This window comes from Bubalus bubalis, chromosome 23 (assembly GCF_019923935.1).
Source record: "Bubalus bubalis isolate 160015118507 breed Murrah chromosome 23, NDDB_SH_1, whole genome shotgun sequence".
Taxonomy (NCBI): domain Eukaryota; kingdom Metazoa; phylum Chordata; class Mammalia; order Artiodactyla; family Bovidae; genus Bubalus; species Bubalus bubalis.
Genome location: NC_059179.1, coordinates 26,417,295 through 26,429,897, shown reverse-complemented (window position 1 = coordinate 26,429,897; position 12,603 = coordinate 26,417,295). Strand labels below are relative to the sequence as shown.

Sequence of the window (12,603 nt, the reverse complement as noted above, 5' to 3'; positions counted from 1 at the left end):
AAACACTGGCAGAAGATTATTGGAAGACGAATCAAAGAAGTTAACTATCTGTATTTGCATATAGGGCACTACTGAAAATTGTCCTGTATTTGCACACAGGACAAAACTTTTTAAATTACAAATGCATGATATTAAATCAGAAAACAAGTCTGATCCATGCAACAAAATAAGAGACAAATAATATTGGCATTGCATACATGGTGTCTAGCAAGTAACAAAGTTGGATCACTGGATTGCAGCAGTCAAGCAAGACTTCATGAAACAGATGATACCTGAGGGAGGGGAGGGTTGAAAGAAACCAAGCAGGTTTAGAAAGCTGTTTCAGATAGAATGAAGAGCATAGATGAAGACCTTGCATCAAGAAGAAAACAGCAGAACATCTGGGGTTCAAGGAAGAAGTCACTAAGGCTGAAGTAGAGGCTTCATCTAGGTATTAGCAGCAAGTCAGGCAGCTGGGGTTGATTTGAAGCCACATAAATTTCAGAGCCACAGAAAGTCTCTAAAATGGGAGGGGAAGGAGGTAAGAAAGTAGAGTCTGGTGTCACAATAGGTAAACCTCATTTATTAGCTGTTTCAATGTGGTGAAGATTCTAGTAAAAGCCACCTAAAATGGTGGTTAGAGAAGGGAAGACGCTGGAAAGGGCTGAGAGGGAGGGGTTGACAGGGCCAGGTTTGCTGCTCTCTCCTCGAATTATTCCGTTTCACTTCCAAAGGGGCACATCCACCAGGCACCCACTGGCAAACCATCCTCCACCATACTTCATGGGTTCAACCATTAGCTTAAATTATTGAACAGGCAAGCTAAGTCTCTTCTTGCATCACTAACGAGGAACACTGCTTCTTTTCTCTTTTCTCCTGTACAAAGATTTATCCTTTCCTTTGCTTGATACCATTAAATTTGTTCTCTTCCTGGAGAGCTGGAGAAAACTCGCTTTTCACAAGCCCATAAGAGCGAATCGGTGAAACTGCCCCTAGAGTGAATGTGTTACCCAACTAACAAGCCCTGTTACTCACCACCTCCCAGGCGAGCAAAGAGCCTTCCAACGGCGGTGGAGAGAGGAAGCGCCAGAGGCAAAGGCTCAGCGGCGGGTTGGCCCTGCACTCTGTCTTTGTTTGCGAGGTCTGACAGTTTACTTTGCGCCATGATTGGGGGGAGCTGTGCAGAGCCGTGTAAGGTGGCTCCTGAGGCTTGAGGCGTCATTAGAAAGAATGCAAGGAAGAAGCGAGGCTTGCTGTGATTGTTGTTATCACCGGGGGCTCCTGCAGGAAAGAGGCCCTCGGAGAGAGCCCAGCTGTGCAGATGGAGCCAGCCGGCAAGAAACACGAATGCTTAGAAACAGAGGAGGTAGCAGAGAAAAACCTTGGAGACTAGCAGGGTCCTATCTGGTCTTTTCGCCTAAGGCAGCGGTTCTCAAACTGAGACCACAGGGTCAGCATTTGCAGCTTCACCAGGGAACTCATTAGCAATGTAAATTCCTCCCCCAACTCCAGATCGACTAAATCAGAAAATCTGGACGTGAAGCCCAGCAATCAGTTTTAACCAACCCTCCAGGTGACTCTGATGCAAATGAAATCTGGAGAACTTGCCTTAGGGAATAAACTCAGCCCCCCGAGAGCATTTCCCCTCTCTGCTAAAAATCGAAGACTTAACCCAGCAAGTGAACTACATACAGAGTTAAAATCAGAATTCAAGGCTCCTGCTTCCTGTCCAGTGATCTTTTGATGAGTCCAATCCAACACCAAGTGAAGGCTGTCCGTAAGAAAAATTAGAGGAATCATTCTTAAGCATCCCATCTGTTATGAAATTGCTCCTGAAATCCCACTGTGTCTTAAAATACAGAAATTTCATTTCATTTGAGGCATTGTGTTCTATAATAATAGGCACTTAGGAATGATGCAGTCTTTTATACATTTTTGGAGACAATCATCTAATTGATTTTTATTTTTTGTCTCATCAAAGCAAATGATATATTTTTCTAGAATGAGTAATTAGACGTTCAGAACACGCCTGGTCACATATACTGGCTTGCTATCAAATGGCCATTTCCAGTTTTGACCCTGCTGTGGATTAACAGTCACTCAATCAGCATTAGTTTATTAAGAGCCTTCCATCTGCATAGAAATGTGCCGGGCTTAGTATTATACATAACTAAACACAAGACCTCTGTCTTCCAGGAAATTTGGATTTATTCAGGTGACAATGTCAGAAGATATTCCAAACTATATCCAAAGATAAATGATATGGTCTAGACTGGAAATCCAACAAGAGGTCCCTAGAAGTCCTTATTTTCACTTGGTTCTAATTGGAGAACTAGACTATAAGTTCTCTTTTTTCTATGATATAAACATTGCCTTCTGAAATGATTCTTCCAATGCTCTGTTATGTTATTCATGCATTTTCTCACTTGCTTCTACCTAAGAGTCTTGATTCAAGTCTACCATTTATTGCAATTGCATTTCAGAAAACAAAAGAGCAGCTCTCACCCTAAAAAAAAAAAAAAAGTGAGGGTGGAGGTTTGAGAGTGGTATATGCAGGTAACTCTGCATGAAGCAACTGAGGCTCAACTGTAACAGGAAATGGAACAAGATGTGCTTTCCCCAGTCCTCTGGGGAAATCATTCAAATATACCACTTATCAAACTCCAATAATGTTCCTGCTTCTGCCTGTTTGCTTTGATGAAGCTGATAATAACAGAAATCTACATTTATTTGCATTTTTCTACTAGAAGTCACCGAAGCATCCCAGAACATCCTTTTTAAGTGCAAATGCCTATAAGTGGCAAAAATATACAATGTCACATAAATGCAGCCAGGAGAATTCAAACGTGGGATTCATTTCAGGAGTGAGCTGTGAGCTTGCTCTCCTCTTCTTGGTGTCCTGACCTGGAAAACAACATGCGGAAGTGTGTGTAAATACACATGGGAAGTATTTCTTCCAAGCAATGTAAAGGAAAGGTCATTATTATCCCTATTTTATCATATAACAGACTAAAAGATGAAACATGCCCAGATTTTACATGGGAAAATGACATTAGAGTTCCTGACTTAAATCCCATGTTCTTTGCTCTTACCATATTAAATATCTAAGGCAATGTTCCAGTTTATCTCTAATTCCTGAGCTGAAATAGGAGTGAATCTTCTAAAATTAAGGTATAGGTTACTGATTGCATGGACTAATACAATGCATTATTTATATATTATTGACTTTTTCAAAATTATTCTTTCTTTAAAATTATTATTATTGTTGTTATAAAATTGAAAGTAATATGAAGACAAATATAAGGCAATATAGTATATATGGTAATCATTCTTGGATTCCAACCTCAGTGACTTTGTCTGAAAGCAAGCAAAATTATGCTTTTATAATAAATTCATGTAGGGATAAGGGTGCCATACACAATGTTCTGCAACTGGTTGCTTTGTATGGATACTTGTTTTGCTGTTGTTTCGTTTTGTTTTTATCTTAGCAATATGTCTTGAACATCATTTCGTACCATCCTACCTATCACTCTCTGATTATTTTCGGTGGTATAGAATAAAACACTGTATGGGCTGAATTTTAATCAGTCTTCTTCCAAGTATTTTACTGTAACACAAAATGCTGCAAACATCCACCTTCAAGATTTTTAGAAACTTGAGTATCTTTCTTTTTGAAGTTTATAGCAGACATAATGTGTTCAATTTTCACATTGCGGAAACTCTTGTTTCATGATTGACTCTCTCTGAGAAAGTCTTTGAATATTCTTAGATTTTGGAAGCTTTCATTTTACTCCTAGAGGAACAAAACAGTCATTAACCAAGAGGACAATGAAAGGATAAAAAATGAAGAGAAGGGCTTTTTTTTCCTGAGTTTTAATCTCTTCATGATGACAGGGGTCAACTGTGGGAGAACAGAACATTGTAGACGTATATCTGATTATTATTATGAGTAGAGATATGCTGCATTTTCTTTTAGGGCCATTTGAACACCATCCAACAGATAAAAATGATGCCAATAAGTCTGTATTTTTAAAAGCCATACAAAATATCCTGCAATCAAGTCTTTGTCAATGTTAAAGGAACTCCCTCAATGAATGATGCAAAAATTTTTCTATCACCCAAGTTTTAAGTTAATTTTTATTTTTTATCAAGATGATTTACCTATCTAGAGTAGAATTATCCTGTTTATTTTACACTCTCCCATCTTTATATAAATAATAATAGTTTATTGTGATTTTTTTAGTGTCTTTTTAAATTTTATACATATTTGGTTTCTTACAGTTAAACAGCTAAGGATTTTTAGTTCTATTCCTCAAACATCCTCAAACTTTTTACAGTCTTTCCTGTACCACCACTGCTGAAATCCTCCCAATATAGTTTCATCACTTTTGGAGAGCCTTAACCAAATGTTGGCTTTTTCATTATTATAATTATTCGCACATTTACTGCAAAACCAGAGTGTATATGATTACATTTTTCTTTCTGGAATCCTTTCTGTCTTTCCTTTGTTCAATAATGGCCATCTTCCCCCTTAACTTCCTATGTTCTCTTACCAACTTGTCCTTGTTTTCTCTTTAAAATATTCTGAGAGAGTTGTCAAATGCCTATAAATGTTTTTGTCCAAATGCTCAATATTTCCAAAAACAGCCTCAGTTCACATTTATTGTTTTCCTTGAAGTCAACCCTCTTGCTCTTCCTCAACTTCCTGCTTCGATCTAAACTGGCTGTTTTCTCAGTGGACATGGGGTTCATCTTTCGCTTCTCATTTGGTTGAGATTTCCTCCCTCTAGATCCTAAGTCCCATTCTTTTTCCTTTGTGTTGCTGAGTACACTGTGCTGTTCTCAGTCACTCAATTGTGTCTTTGCGACCCCATGGACTGTAGCCCACCAGGCTCCTTTGTCCATGGGATTCTCCAGGCAAGAATACTGGAGTGGGTTACCAAGCTTCCTCCAGGGGATCGTCCCAACCCAGGGATTGAACCCAGGTCTTCCACATTGCAGGTGGGTTCTTTACTGTCTGAGCCACAGGGGAGCCCAAGAATACTAGAGTGGATAGCCTATCCCTTCTCCAGGGGAACTTCCCAACCCAGGAATCGAAATGGGGTCTCCTGCATTGCACCAGCTGGTAGCTTTCTAAGAAATAGTGCTTGGAAGTACACTTTCTGAGTCTTTACAATATAGAAATATATCAGTTATACCTTGAACCAATAGTGGTGGCTGGTGGGGTGAAGAATTCAAGTTTGGAAATAACTTCCTGTGAGCATTTGGCAGGCATAACTCTGCAGTCTCCTGGCATGCAATGCTGGAAGTCTGATGCCATTCTTCCTCTTGAAAATTTGGAAACTTCATTCAGCTACTGGTATTGCAATAAGGCAGGATGAGGGGGCTTGGTGTGGATTTTTTTTTCACCCAATGACCTCTTTCAGTGATGAAGACACATACCTTCCTATTATGGGAATTTCCTTTATGATTTATTAGATAATTCCTTAGGCTTTATTTCATTGATTCTCTCTTTCTGGGGGATTTTTGTTTAAATTCTGCCTTCCTTTATTGATTGGGGGAAGGGCTTCTTTTTTTTTTTTTTTTTTTTAAGCTTATTTTCATTATCCCTACTCCAATTAATAGCACTCTGTTTTTAATTTTGAGTCATTAGCATGTTCTCTTAGCTCTCTAAAATAAATAAAAATCAATAATATTTTTGACATATCATTCTGTTCCCTGTGTTGAATCAATTTTTCTCAACTTTCTTTTTATCAGTTTCTATTGAAGCTTCTCCTGGAGTATCTGGTACTGCTTGGCTCTCAGTTTGTACTGTAGACTAAGGCATTACAATAGCTAATAGAATCTCCAGATGCTGATGCCAGGGGAGTTCTTTGTAACTAGAAGACTTAACTGGAGAGTGATTGGATAGCCAGTCTAATTCTTACTATAATTCCTTCAAATACAAATATCTTCATTCTTTAGAGTTGTTCTATATCTCGTAAGTAAATGTCTCAGTCTTTTGCCTGAGTGTGTGAGGGTGTAAGGGGTGGGTAATATATCTCACTGATCTTACACTAGAAACAGGCTAGGGTGAGTTATGATCCACTTTTCATGCTTTCCTAAATGCCCATATTTTCTTTCCGGTACCTCAACACAACTCACTACCAAAAACACCAGGACCAGTTATATCAGTTGTGAGACCTATGGTAAAAAAAAAATAATAATAATAATAATAGGGTTCATTGTTTAAACAAAATATTATTAAGAATTTCAATACTATAGCAACAAAGTATTAAACAAGTAAGGGGCCATTGTGAGTATGAGATTCTCTGTTATCATATAGGTTGTACAATCATGAACGTGATCCAAACACACACACTGTCCCCCACTCTGCCTGGATCAGTTTCTCCAGAAAGGAATGAACATTCTGTCTTCTGAGGGGTAGGAACAGGGTAATTGTTTGGCTAAAAGACATGATAAGGAAAATCTGGGGGATGAATTTTAAGCCCATCCACAAGCTTTTCATATTAGATTAATACCTCATTCCCATTTTTCCATAGCATGATTCTTGGAAACACTTAGAATCTAGGCTTTTCAGAGTTCTATGGGAAAGCCATTTCTCACAAATTCATACATGGAGTTTTCTTCTTCAATATGAGTTACTTTTCATCTTTTCATCTTTCACAACCTTGATGATATTTCTTGTCTCCTCTCCCATTCTGCTTGTGCTGTTGTGTTTTGTGTTTTTAACTGTCATTTGGAGGGTATATCAAATGGAATACATATATATATATATATATATATATATATATAAAGCATTTTGTTTAAGTCACCATTTTAACCAGAATCATGGTAGAGTTTTTAGTCATTTTTTTCTTCTTGTATTAATATAAGATAATTCATTTTACCCTCCAATTACTTCATATGTTTCCACCTTTTGCTAATAAAAGGATAAATTTTACTTTGCTGAGTCATTTAGTATTTTGAATTCTAATACATGTTGCTCTCAAATGCCCATTTCTATTGATACCTTTTCTTCCCAATCCTTTAAAAAAAAACAAAACACATTTTCTGTAAAATAAAGTATAGTATGTTGTATTCTTATTGACCCAAATATTTCAGGGCAGGGTATATCTTGTTCCAGCCAAATTGCTTCCTGAAGAAGATAAAATATTGAGTTTTTAATTGAAAAACATTATAAAACTAGTTGTTTTGTATTAACTAACATATAATCAGTGGTTAACTATTTTCGATTGGTTTCAAGACAAAAACCTCAAATTTAATTAGAACTCTAAGATACAGCCAAGAACTTAGTGATTGATAATCATTCTGATGAAACTGAAGCTTGAAGAAGTTGGAATATAGTAGAAAATCTTCAGTCTTAATGAAGGAATGGATTGTGTTGAGCTTACAGTGTGGGTATATATATATAGATACAATACCATTTTAAATGGGATTATTGGTTCAGACTGGAAACAATGCTATTTCACTGTGCCTTTCTAGAGCTTCACTTTAAATTAATACCAGTGTGCTATGTTAGTGCCTAAGTGTCTAGCAGAACTGAAGAGACAGTAAACTACCAAGAGAATTAATTGGACCAGATCCAAGTTCTCAATTATCTCACCCATCTCATAATCATAGAACCCAAATAAAATCCAGATCTCCCAACTGGTAGTGTACTAACCACCTAATTAGGAACCAAAACTGTCCAAGGTGATTTAAGAGCAGGCCTCATCTACAGTGAGATAGATGTCTTGTCAAAAATCTGATAAAATATTCATAACCACAACTTATTTGACTCAGATGTCACTCAAGCCTAATTGTGGAATGGAGACTGGAAAGAAGGCTTCATGTTTTTATTTTTGTGTGTGTGAATATTTGAAAAAAAAATTAAGCACTTTTCTGTCCTGTTTTATTTCCCTGGGACTATAGGAATGTCTTCACTACATTTCTTAGAGTTGGGAAAATAAATGAGAATCTATGAAAAAATGTAATTCATTTTGTCAGACAACTATTTTGGAGGGAGGCAATTAAGATGTTCTACTTGTAGTTGGACCTGCTCTACCATGGCCTTTCTTGAGAGAGAGAAAGATGGATAGAAGTGGGATTCTGAGTTAAAGATCTTATTAGCCCTGATGATAGAAAACTGAAGACTCTTAAGAGGTCATTCCTTGCATCTATCCACCTGACAATAGACCTCCCACGTTTATTCTCATGAAATTGAAGGTTACTGACTTTTAATCTTACAAAGTTAACTTGTCTCATTTCATCTATCCAACAATGGAAAATAATTCTAATTATTCTTAGCTCAACAGATTTAAGTTGTATAGTGAATTTTTTTTTATCTGACTTCTCTAATGAGTAGTATTCCACTGACAACATATATCTTCATGTTCTCAAAAGTAGAGTGAACTTGTGATAATGTATAAAGAATTCTAAACTAGCTGGAAATTCTAGTCTCTAGTTCAGGTCTGTGATCTACTTCTGTATGGACTTGAATAAATTCCTTAGATTCTTTGAATTTCATTAACTATTCTCTTCAAATTGAGAATAATATCATTGGCTTACTTTTTAAACCTGAATTCATTGTGCTTCCTCTATGTCAAGCCTTCAGCTACCTGTTTAACCTGATCTACCTGAAACTAGAGCTATTATCTTATTTTTAGTCCCTATAATAATCCTACTATGAGATGAACCATTAATATATGGATCAGAAGGTAAGTTACTTGAAGGAGACCACATAGTTCATAAACAAGAAAATCAGAATTCATAATTAAATCAACATGATGACACAATTTATAACCCCCTGTCATACTACTGTATTTGACTATAGACAAACCATTTCATCTAATTTTGATACCCAAGTTCTAATCTATGTGCTGCTGCTAAGTCACTTCAGTCGTGTCCTACTCTGTGTAACCCCATGGACTGCAGCCTACCAGGCTTCTCCGTCCATGGGATTCTCCAGGCAAGAACACTGGAGTGGGTTGCCATTTCCTTCTCCAATGCATGAAAGTGGAAAGTAAAAGTGAAGTTGCTCAGTCGTGTCTGACTCTTAGCGACCCCATGGACTGCAGCCTACCAGGCTCCTCCATCCATGGGATTTTCCGGGCAACAGTACTGGAGTGGAGCACCATTGCCTTCTCCCCCTAATCTATGTAGTGGCATGAAAAGTAGGGCTATTCATGGGCTATGATAGGGTAAAATAAGACAATACATATACATGGCAGTTAGACCTGTGCACCTGTGAATGAAATTATTGCTATTATAATGATTAATTTAATATGTTACTATTAAATGGTTTGGGCATCTCCAGGGCTTATCACTTAGGTTCCAGTGTTACCCATTAGCTGGCTGGAAAGTTTCTAAATTAGGAATAGGCAGGACTCTGCAACAGGGACTAGCATGTTCCTCAGAAGACCTGGAGGCTCACCATGCCCCACTGTCTCCTAGGAGTTTATTCAAACCATTGTCAGATGAAGGGTGAGCAGTGCACATTTTCTTAGTTTATATCAGCAAGAAGAAGCCTTCCCTATTAGCCAAAGCTCCTATTCTAACACCAGAATGTTGAGACCATTACAACTGGCTTTTCTCCACATCTCACAAAGACTGAATAGATATACACAGTTAGGACTTAGAGGGAAAGAGTAAGATTTGAGACAGCTTGCTCTTGTGGCTCAGACAGTGAAGAATCTGCCTGCAATGCAGGAGACCTGGATTTGGTCCCTGGATTGGGAAGAGCCTTTGGAGAAGGGAAGGGCTACCTACTCCAGTATTCTTGCCTGGAGAATCCCCATGGACAGAGAAGCCTGGCAGGCTACAGTCCATGGAGTCGCAAAGAGTTGGGCATGACTGAGCAACTAACACTTTTACCACTTCCAAAATCTATCATTAATGTTAGCACCTTTGTTAGGGGAACCATTGACTGAAACCGTCTGCCTTGGCCAGACACTATAGTAACCACTTGCATGAGTAACAGTAGCAGATCCTGGTAAGGAACGCAGAACTAACAAGCTGCCACCAGCTGAAAGAATTCAAGAAAGGTCTAAAGAAGAGAGGAGATACCAGACCATATGTCCTACCAACCTCCCAGAATCTCCCTCTCTGGAATCCATCTTGGCCGAACGATATGCATGCCACCAGGAAGGACCCTGAGTCAGAATGATTGACCAGAAACAACCCTGAAACTAACCCCATCACCACAAAACCCGATACTTTCAGCAATGTGGAAGAGCAGTTCTCTTGGGTTCCCTCACCCTGCTGCTCTGGGCAATCCCTTCCCAATGAAATCTCTTACTCTGTCAACACATGTTTCTCCTCAGACAATTCATTTCTGAGTATTAGGTAAGAACCCGCTCTCGGGCCTTGAAAGGGATCCTTCCTCCTCTAACAGCTTCCTTGCCTTATCATGTAAGCATTATTTGTTTGTTTGTTTTTTTAACACTTGTATCCCCAGACTACTGGATAGTGCAGTGCATTATTTCTCAACAAGCTAAATGCTGTTAGACAGTTACAGGTGGAGTGATGTGCTGGTAACCAGGACCCATTCTAACTTTCTGCAAACATGGTGCACAATTCCTGCAAGTATTGACCTGGTGCTACAAACAAAGACTTGAGGTCATTTTGGATTGAGATGTATGCATTTTCGCAGATTAGACCTTCAAAACCGTCATCGAGTCATCTTACAGCGTTCAGTTGCTGTTCAACTCTCCCCTCCCCACTTGGCATCCCTCTCAACCCCCCACTCCCAGGGTCTCCCCATCACTGTATGGAACTGAAATCTCATCTCACTGAAACAAGCAGCCACACAGGCCCCTGGAAAGCCTGCGGATGTATTAAGGCTTGGTCTCTGCAGCACAGCCCTCAGGGTGTCTGTGCCGCTGTCAGGGTTGATGTGCTTTAATGGTTTTCTTGAGAGAAGCTGCCTGTGTGAAACAGTTGCCTCTTGAACTGGTCAAATACTTGTCACTGGTCTCTCCTGCTGTGTGAGGTGGGGTGACCCCTGACAGATGAATAAGAGCCTGGGTTAAAATAAAAATCATTCCTTTTGCCTTGCTCTTTTAAAGTGCTGTTTTGCAAAGGGCCCCAGGCTTCTCATCCTTGGCTGGGTTGCAACATTCCCTTAATGAACTCCCCACATGAAATGAGGATGTATATGTGTCAGGCAAGAAGGCCTGCCCCTATTTTGGGAGAGCAGAGTGACAATGCTGCTTATTTATTCTGTACTACTGAAAAAGGATGAAACATGCCCCTGCAACAAAACCCCAGAAGAATTACTGGGGAGAAAGATAAAGCCCCAGAATAAATCCAATTTTACGGGATGATAAAGATGGCTAATCAAGGTGTTCTTTAGAAGAAAAGACGATAATCAAAGCATGCTGGGACTCATTTTAAGTTTGTTTAATCTATATATGTGAATTACAAATGTTGCCTGCATATCAGTAAACAAAGGATGTTGCAGCAGTCAGCAACTACAGTCACCCTGATAGTCGGCCCCAGGGAGATTCAGGATGGGAAAGAACAGAATGCTGCCCTTAGATGGCAAAGGTGCATATCAAAGGAATGGTTTCAGTGACCACAGACTCTTGTATGTTCCTAAGTGCTAAATTCATTGACTTGAGAAATCTGGTTGTCTTTAATTAATGGTAATCTGTTGATGTTCCAACTACATGACCTTTGTTGTGAAAATTCCTATATATCCCAGCTCCTTCCTTACCTCTTCTGAGCAGTCCCTCAGGGCTATCTGAGAAGCTACCCTCTGAGCATAAGTCCTCAGCAAGTCCATTAAATAAAACATAATTCTCACCACTTAGGTTGTGCTTTTGTTGTTGTTGTTGTTCAGTCGACATATATTTCCCCCCAAAGTCAGTGTTTACAGATTAGTTTCCTAATGAATTATGTAAAGGACACCAAAGCCCTATATAGGGAAGATGAAGTAGGGACAGGAGACCTGCCATAGTATTAGAAGTGGCATTTAGAAGAACAGACTTGAAGAAGGGCAACGGATTAAAGGGTGTTGACGTGTTGTCGAGTCACTAAGTCACATCCAACTCTTTTGGACCCCATGGACTACAGCCCACCAGGCTCCTCTGTCCATGGGATTTCATCCAAGTAAGAACACTAGAGTGGGTTGTCATTTCCTTCTCCAGGGAATCTTCCTGACCCAGGGATTGAAGCTGCATCTCCCACACTGCAGGTGGATTCTTTACCACTGAGCCATCTAGGAAGCCCACAAGAAAAAAAAAAAAATAATAATAATAATAACTGATGTATTATGTGGGTTTATTTTTGTTTCCTAGTTTTAGGGTCATAGTTGAGATCTTGCTTTAAACATTTTTTGCTTTAGTAGGTCCCAGGCATAGACCTAGTTTAGTTATTTTAACCAATGAACCATTTCAGGTAGTAAAGTCATCGGTCCATTTAGTCTGGAAACCGAAATAGGAGAATGGAAGCAAATACAAAGTTAAGGTAGCTAGTCAGGCTAGCTAAAACAAGAAGAAAAAAAAGCACTGCACCAACCAACCTTAGAACATATACATGGATTTTACTAAGAAATTTCTTCTATATAGCCTTGTAGTTTAACAACAGTACCAACTGTTGCCAACAGCAATTAAAATGGAGAAGGCTTTTGGTCATTATATA

The 12,603-nt window shown here is 38.9% G+C and overlaps 1 long non-coding RNA gene across 9 annotated transcripts in view; it reads right to left on the bottom strand.

Annotated features, from left to right (window-relative positions):
• The window catches only part of LOC123465304, a 410,488-nt gene that overhangs the window by 31,745 nt on the left and 366,140 nt on the right, over nucleotides 1-12,603 (bottom strand). For all 9 annotated transcript variants that reach the window (XR_006640506.1, XR_006640503.1, XR_006640504.1 and 6 more), the window contains one exon: nucleotides 1,015-2,883. This is a non-coding gene — a long non-coding RNA (uncharacterized LOC123465304). The remainder of the gene's footprint in view (nucleotides 1-1,014; nucleotides 2,884-12,603) is intronic.